Source organism: Pongo pygmaeus, chromosome 14 (genome assembly GCF_028885625.2).
Source record: "Pongo pygmaeus isolate AG05252 chromosome 14, NHGRI_mPonPyg2-v2.0_pri, whole genome shotgun sequence".
In the NCBI taxonomy this organism is placed as follows: domain Eukaryota; kingdom Metazoa; phylum Chordata; class Mammalia; order Primates; family Hominidae; genus Pongo; species Pongo pygmaeus.
This window is the reverse complement of record NC_072387.2, coordinates 120714696-120722890: the sequence shown is the minus strand read 5'-3', so window position 1 is coordinate 120722890 and position 8195 is coordinate 120714696. Positions and strand designations below refer to the sequence as shown.

General features: G+C 43.1%; 1 long non-coding RNA gene across 1 annotated transcript; it reads right to left on the bottom strand.

Moving 5' to 3' along the window:
* Positions 1 to 2519: 2519 nt before the first annotated feature.
* On the bottom strand, positions 2520 to 6936 carry LOC129011182 (uncharacterized). Its single transcript, XR_008493264.2, has 3 exons — positions 6583 to 6936; positions 4832 to 5012; positions 2520 to 2953 (listed from the first exon to the last, which is right to left on the bottom strand). It is a non-coding gene; the product is annotated as an uncharacterized LOC129011182 (long non-coding RNA).
* Between the last annotated feature and the right edge of the window lie 1259 nt (positions 6937 to 8195).

Here is an 8195-nt window from a genome sequence, read left to right as displayed (position 1 = left end):
ACTGTAAGAGAATATTTTATAATTTTGGGGGTGGGAACGACTTTCTTAAGCAAAATATAATATAAATTCTATAAAGAAGAGAGCTCAGAGATGATGACCTCAAAATTTAAAGCTTTGTTATGACAAAGATGCCATAAACAAATATAAAATAACAGACTTGGAGAAAATGTTTGTCTGTAATAAATAGAAAAATGAATCATTTTAGAATAAATACAAATGGCCAATACCATCTGAAAAGTTGTACAAAGGCAACAGAAACAAGGGAAGTGCAAATTATATATTCTTAATACATATGTTTATATACCTAAAATATACAATATGAGCCAGGTGTGGTGGCTCACGCCTGCAATCCAGCACTTTGGGAGGCTGAGGCGGGTGGATCACCTGAGGTCAGGAGTTTGAGACCAGCCTGGCCAACATGGCGAAACCCTGTTTCTACTAAAAAAATAAAATAAAATACAAAATTTAGCCGGGCATGGTGGCAGGAATCCATAGTCCCAGCTACTTGGGAGGCTGAGGCAAGGGAATTGCTTGAACCTGGGAGGTGGAGGTTGCAGTGAGCCAAGGTTGTGCCACTGCACTCCAGCCTGGGTGACAGAGTGAGACTCTGTCTCAAATAATAATAATAATAAAATATACAATATGGATATATTATATATGTATGTACTATATATGTAATATTTTGATTATAAATATAATGTATTATATAACTATGTATAAATGTTTTTTCTCAAGACAGGAAAAATTCTATTTGGTTAATATCCAATGACAGCAAAGGTAAGGAGAAGTAAGTACTCACAGATGCTGGTGGGATGTATCTTAAAGTAGATAACATAGAAATCTTAGAGGCCTTCCTGGAACTGGGCTTAATCAGATGTCAACATGGTGGATTAGCATCTAAGAATGGAGTTGCCTTAGCCTCTACAGATGGTGTGAAAACCTTTTTTGCTAAAATTTTATTTCTATGTATCAATCATAGAGAAATATTCATGTGCAGGATGAAACCAATACACAGATATTTATCTCAGAATGGTTTGCCATAAAGAAAAATTTGAAACACTCTAATCATTGATCAATAAAGGAATGTTTCAATTATAGCATATCCATAGGACATAATTGTTTGTGGTAGATAATAACATGTCAATTAATTTGTATGTATTGATATGGAATGACCAACAGGGCAAAGTATTACACAGGGAAAAAAAAATTGCTTATTGTAAATCAATACATAGGGTATGATCGCATTTCTGTAAAAGAAAAAGTAAAGCAAAACTGTATGTTTACATAGGTATTGTTCTGGTTATCTACTGCAATATAACAATTCACCCCACAATGTAATGGCTTAACACAATGACATTTAATTTGCTCATGAATCTGCCATTTGGGCAGGGCTGGGAAGGGACAGTTTGTTTCTGCTCCACTGGGTGTCAGCTGGAAGCTGGGGCTGGTAGTGCCTTCAAGCTGGCTTGCCCATGTATCTGATGGTTGGCACTAGCTACCAGCTGGGACATCAGCTGAAAAAGTGGCTGGAACACCTGTGTGCAGCCCTTCCAGGAGGCAGAGTCCCAAGTGTGAGCATCCACAGAAAGGAAGGGATCAGTCAGAAACTGTGATTGTTGCGCTGCCTTGGAAGTCTCACGGTGTCACATCCCATGCATTCTCCACATTAACGCAGGCATACAGGCTCATCTGCAGTTAAGGGAGGGAAACCAGGCTCCACTCTGATGGGAGGAGTGTGAGGTTTGTGCACGTTTCAAAACCACCCTAAAAGTGTGTGTATCATTTCATAGAAAAAGAGCTGTAGGCTGGGCGTGGTGGCTCAAGCCTGCAATCCCAGCATTTTGGGAGGCCAAGACGGGCAGATCGCCTGAGGTCAGGAGTTCGAGACCAGACTGGCCAATATGGTGAAACCCCGTTTCTACTAAAAATACAAAAATTAGCCAGGCATGGTGGTGTACACCCATAATCCCAGCTACTAAGGAGGCTGAGGGAGTAGAAATGCTCGAACCCGGGAGGTGGAGGTTGCAGCGAGCCGAGATCCAGCCTGGGCAACAGAGTGAGACTCTGCCTCAAAAAAAAAAAGAAAGAAAAAAGAAAAAGAGCTGGAGAGATAGATGCCCACCAACTGCTGATGACTGTTGACTTGGAGAAGTTGGGAGGATTGGGAAGTAGAGGTGGTGGGTGAATTGGTTAGTATGCAAACCCAGCTTGAACTAGCTTAAGAACAAAAGGATTTATTGACCTCCATAACTGGCAGTTCCAGGGTTCACGTGGCTTCAGGGGTTTCAACGATGCCATCAGGACACTGTATTTCTCTCCATTTTCCAGGCTGACTCTCTGTGTGCTGGGTAAGATACCACCAGATGTCCAGGCATACATCCTCACGGTTTAGCAGCAACAGTGAAAAGACAAAAGGTATTTTTGCTGGTGGCTCCAGAAGAAAAGTCCCAGGAAAGATAGGTAGTGATGGATGTGGGGTACCTGTCCATTCATACCCTGGTCACTGTGAGCAGCAGGGCGGGGCACCTTGGTGGACAGACCTTGGTCACATGCCCACCTCTTCAGCAACTGCTTGCCATTTTTGCTCTGATTTCTTTTGTGTTGACACAGGGAGAATTCTCTTGTGTTTACTCTTGGGTATGCATTTAAAACCTTTCCCTTCCCCCATATTTCATACAAAATTTGTATGTGTTTGGGGACTAGCCTAGTCCACCATATTGAAAAGACGCTCTTCATGGCTTCTACAAGATTGAGCAGACCAGCCTGGGCAACGTGGTAAAACACTGTCTCTACAAAAAATACAAAAAACTAATTAGCTTGGCAGGGTGGTCACGCCTGTGGTCCCAGCTACCAAGGAAGCTGAGGTGAGAGGATCACCGGAGCCTGGGAAGTGGAAGCTGCAGTGAGTCGAAAACTTGCCACTGTTCCATAGCTTGGGCGACAGAATGAGACCCTGTCTCCAAAAAAGAAAAAAAAAAGATTGATTGTACCAACTGACTTCCTGCTGTCTGTTTGATAGCCATGAGTCTCCAGATCTTTGTTTCTAGGGTTGACCCTCTGCTTTCTCTGCACTAGAGGAATGTTGGCCTGGCACCCTATAAAAAGATTTCAAGTCGCCCCATCACTGAAGAGAGGAACACAACACCTTTGGTAATGGAACAATATTTTATCCCATGAACACACTCCAGTGACATAATTTCACAGTAAAGCCAGAAATGTCATTCATTAGCTTCTTCCCTATGCTGGATATTAAGAATATAAATAAAACTGTCATAAGAGTCATTCTACAAAATAACATTATAGAAATATAAGAGGAAATAAAATTAGTAAATCTGTCCATGTATTTTGGTTCAAGAAACAGTATTCCTGGTATTATTAAATTTCTTCTTCTATGGTCTATTTATGTCTTATATTTTTCAAAATTTAGGTTGCACTGCAACCTCAGTGGCAGGAGTTATAACCTCATGTAAGATCTGCCTCATACCAGTGTCCTGTGAGAGCTTATCACAGTCCTGTGCTGCTTTCCTTTGACCTTTCTAGATCATTCCTGAAATACGGAGCCATGTGCAGTAAGCCTCACAAGCTGTTTCCTAATTATCCTCACACATTCTGTTCCCATTCCTCCCCCGCACTGCAGTCTAGCTTTTACTTCTGTAGACTGGGTTCTTAGTTGCTCATCTTTTTATTCTCCACATCCGGCCTGGCACTTTCTAAAGAATGAATGTCTTGGCCGGGCGCAGTGGCTCACGCCTGTAATCCCAGCACTTTGGGAGGCTGAGGTGGGTGGATCACCTGAGGTCAGGAGTTCGAGGCCAACTTGACCAACATGGCAAAATGCCGTTTCTACTAAAAATACAAAAATTAGCAGGGAGTGGTGGCAGGCGCCTGTAATCCCAGCTACTCAGGAGGCTGAGACATGAGAATAGTTTGAACCTGGGAGGCGGAGGTTGCAGTGAGCTGAGATCGAGCCATTGCACTCCAGCCTGGGCGACAGAGCAAGACTCCATCTCAAAAAAAAAAAAAGAATTAAACTTCTTGGTCGAGTGTGGAAGGTTTCAAAATTTGCAGAGTGAAATGGTTCTTACCAGCCTTCCAAGATGCCAAGGAAGGTCATCCTTATATATCTTGCCTTTCAACTACCTCATATTATTGAAGATCTTTGTGTCATAAAAGTATTTCATTGTTAGTTGACTTCTAATTTCTCATGTTTATGGAACAGATTGATGGTGCAGAGTCATAAATATTTTCAAAATTGTGTATATTGGCCATGGAAAACTATAATTTCCCCTCTTCCATCTAACTTTTACTTACTTTAAAATACAAAAATTAATTTCCATTCCCTGATCACGTCCCAATTAAAGGGAAAAGAATGAAGCCAGAGCCAGTAGTTGTCAGGGGGGCATAAGTGTCTATTAAACACAGCATCTATCAGGGCAAGTGGTTTTTTTTGTTTTTGAGACGGAGACTCGCTCTGTCACCCAGGTTGGAGTGCAGTGGCGCAATCTCGGCTCACTGCAACCTCCGACTCCCGGGTTCAAGTGATTCTCCTGCCTCAGCCTCCCGAGTAGCTGGGACTACAGGCAAGTGCCACCATGCCCGGCTAATTTTTGGTATTTTTAGTAGAAACGGGGTTTCACCATGTCAGCCAGGATGGTCTCGACCTTCTGACCTTGTGATCCACCAGCCTCAGCCTCCCTAAATGCTGGGATTACAGGCTTGAGCCACCGCACCTGGCCGGGGAAGTGTTTTTAAAATGGAAAGATTTGCTCTAACATAGCACCTGACTGTCCACATCAGGCTCCAGCAGCTCAGTGTCCACCACACCACCTACCCCTTGGCCACGGTGAGCCTCGTGGATCGGTCTCCACCCGGTCCGCACTGTGTCTGAACACATCTGTGCTGCAGAGAAAAATCCTTGCTGCGGTGTCCTCATTGATCTTCCGATTCCTGAATTTTCTGACACTTCTCTTATCTTTCCTGTCTTTGCTTGAGACATAGTCAATTATTGTTACCTGCAACCAAAAGATGCTCAAATAATATAGAAAATAAGTATTGATCTAACAATTTCTTATGTTAAATAAACACTTCGGGAAACAGCAAACTGTTTCCAGGCATCTTTGTAAATGGATACATTGTTAAACTCTGTGATTGATTATTTACATTCGTTTTTATAAAATTTTATAATAAAAATAATACATCAATTGGGTAATTAAAATCTAACCACATTAATGTCTCAAATATTAATCATTTAGAAATATTGCATTTCCAATGGCATACACATTTATCCAAAAATATTCCCTTCACACAAATCAAACTGAAATTCCCTTTTAGGTGTGTTTTTAGAACTGGTTTCCAAGTTAGAAAAGAAAATGTTTCATGTTTAAATGTCAATTATTGGATTTAGGCTTTACTCTACACGTCTTTATTAAAGGCCTATGGCTTAACACGAGAGACCCACAGTTCCTAACGTCCACATAAATGAGAACAGGTGCACCCATGAAATAGCATGGCTGATGAAGCAGGGGAGCAGCTCTGGCCTGGAGTAACAGCACTTCATTCTGCTGGCAGCCCCACCACCAACTCACGGAGTGCCTTTGAGGAAGCGGCTTCGTCACCCTTGGGCCTCAGTTTCCTCACCCACACAGTGAAGAGATTGAATGAGATTTTCTGCCTACTCTGAATTCAATCAAGAGGTGAGTCAAAAGGAATTTTAATAGGCTCTGATAGCTGCCAAAAATAAAAATTTGATATATTTACTTCTGTGTTCTACAAAGAGAAATGGAATTGTTTATAGAAAAACAGCCATGGAGGACTTCCTCCTCGTGCATCAGGAACCTAGCAGTGACCACTAATATGCTAAGGGTGGACTTGATTCTCTTCAGCTATAAGGAATCGCAAGTCCATTTTTTAAGAATACATGTGTTAAACTAGAATAATTTAACCAAAAATATTACTCAAATTGTTATCTGTATGGTGCTCTAGCATTTCTGAAGTATTTTCAGACATTAACAAGTCTGGGCCTCTACTCCTGGAATGGGCATTATCTGTCCTTATTTTGCTTCTGAGGACATTGGGCAGACAAGAGTGACTTCCTTGAGGTTAGCCTGTGATAAACTAGTCCTGATTCAAATCTGACTTTGACTCTCATGCTGATTCTAGCACCGAGAATGGCTCCTGGTGAATTGCTTAAAACCTTGCAGGTAGGGTGGGTATGGTGGCTCACACCTGTAATCCCAGCACTTTGGGAGTCCGAGGTGGGCGGATCACCTGAGGTCAGGAGTTCAAGACCAGCCTCACCAACATGGAGAAACCCCATCTCTACTAAAAATACAAAATTAGCCGGGTGTGGTGGCGCGTGCCTGTAATCCTAGCTACTTGGGTGGCTAATGCAGGAGAATTGCTTGAACCCAGGAGGCGAAGGTTGCAGTGAGCCGAGATTACGCCATTGCACTCCATCTTGGGTGAAACTCCATCTCAAAAAAACAAAACAAAACAAACAAACAAAAACCTTGCAGGTAAATTACAATCCTAAAATTCACTGTAGGGCAAAACAAGAAACTTGAAGTAAGCATCCTGGTTTACCTGGAGGAAAATCAGAAGCATGAGAACTTGGTAGTGCAAATATCTGTGGCTCCTGCAGACCCCTTCATTCAGGCAAAGAAGCCCAGCAATTAGGACTTTTTCACTCTCTCCTCCCGTGAGACCATGAGCGTTTCTTTCACCTTCTATAGCTTTCTCAGTCGTAAGAGCCCCGCAGAGCTGGGAGGACAGCACGCTCCTGGTATGTTAGGCGTTCAGGGAACACCAGCAGCAGCGCCAAGTCCTGACCATGAGGAGGCCCCCGAGTGCCAGGCGGTGGTCGAGGATGCCGGTTTTGGAGCCAGACGCAGGGCGTTGGCCTTGTGCAAGTCGGGTCCCTGGCCGGAGTCTCGGCACCTTCATCAGGAAAAGCAGCCATTTTTCGGCAGGGTTGTCATAAAATATAAAGTATGCAGTGCTAGCAGTGTCTAGCATATAGGAGGCAATAAATGGTGGCTATATTGATATACATACACTATGACACTGAGTACCTTTATTTAAAGTTGCCTGCTGAAACAAGCATTTTCTTGTTTCGTAGAAAATTCTACTTTAATATAAAACATTATACCATTGAAGAGTTTGGATGTGTAACTTGTGATGCCTTAGAAAAATATCCTAAGGGGCTAGGTGCGGTAGCTCACGCCTGTAATCCCAGCACTTTGGGAGGCTGAGGTGGGTGGATCACCTGAGGTCGAATTCGGGACCAGCCTGGCCAACATGGTAAAACCGTGTCTCTACTAAAAATACAAAAATTAGCCGGGCATGGTGGCACACGCCTGTAATCCCAGCTACTCGGGAGGCTGCAGCAGGAGAACAGCTTGAACCCAGGAGGCGAAGGTTGCAGTGAGCCGAGATCGTGCCATTGCACTCCAGCCTAGGCAACAAGAGCAAGACTCTGTCTCAAAAAAAAAAAAAGAAAAAAGAAAGAAAAAGAAAAATTTTACTTTAATGGAGCATTGACTGGCTCCAGTCAAGATTTAACCTGGGCTGGGTGTGGCGGCTCACACCCGTAATCCCAGCACTTTAGGAGGCTGAGGCAGGCGGAGCACGAGGTCAGGAGTTCGTGACCGCCTGGCCAACATGGTGCAACTCTATCCCTACCAAAAATACAAAAAAATTAGCTGGGCGTAGTGGTGCGTACCTCTAATCCCAGCAACTCAGGAGGCTGAGGCAGGAGAATCCCTGAACCCGGGAGGCAGAGGTTGCAGTGAGTTAAGATCAGGCCACTGCACCCCAGCCTGGGTGACAGAGCAAGACACCGTCTCAGGAAAAAAAAGATTTAACCTGTTACTCAGTTTGTAGTAGCTTCTTTTCAGATTGGGGGTTTTAACTGGAAAAATACCAACCCCATCTTTATGAACAAAGTCAGGTAATACAGAGTATTTGAGATAAGGAAAGAGAACTGGCCTAATGATTTTCTTCATTCCAGTTGTAGAATTCCTCTCATCCTTTTGGTGGCACAGGGGGCACAGCTCACTAATGTTTGGTTTGTTAGAAAAAAATGTAATAGTTGGATTCTCACTGATGAGCTGCTTAAAAAACAAAGACGGAATAGTTAAAATAAATACTCTGAAACAAAGCCCCTCATAAGAAACCTCAGGAGGCAATTTTGACTT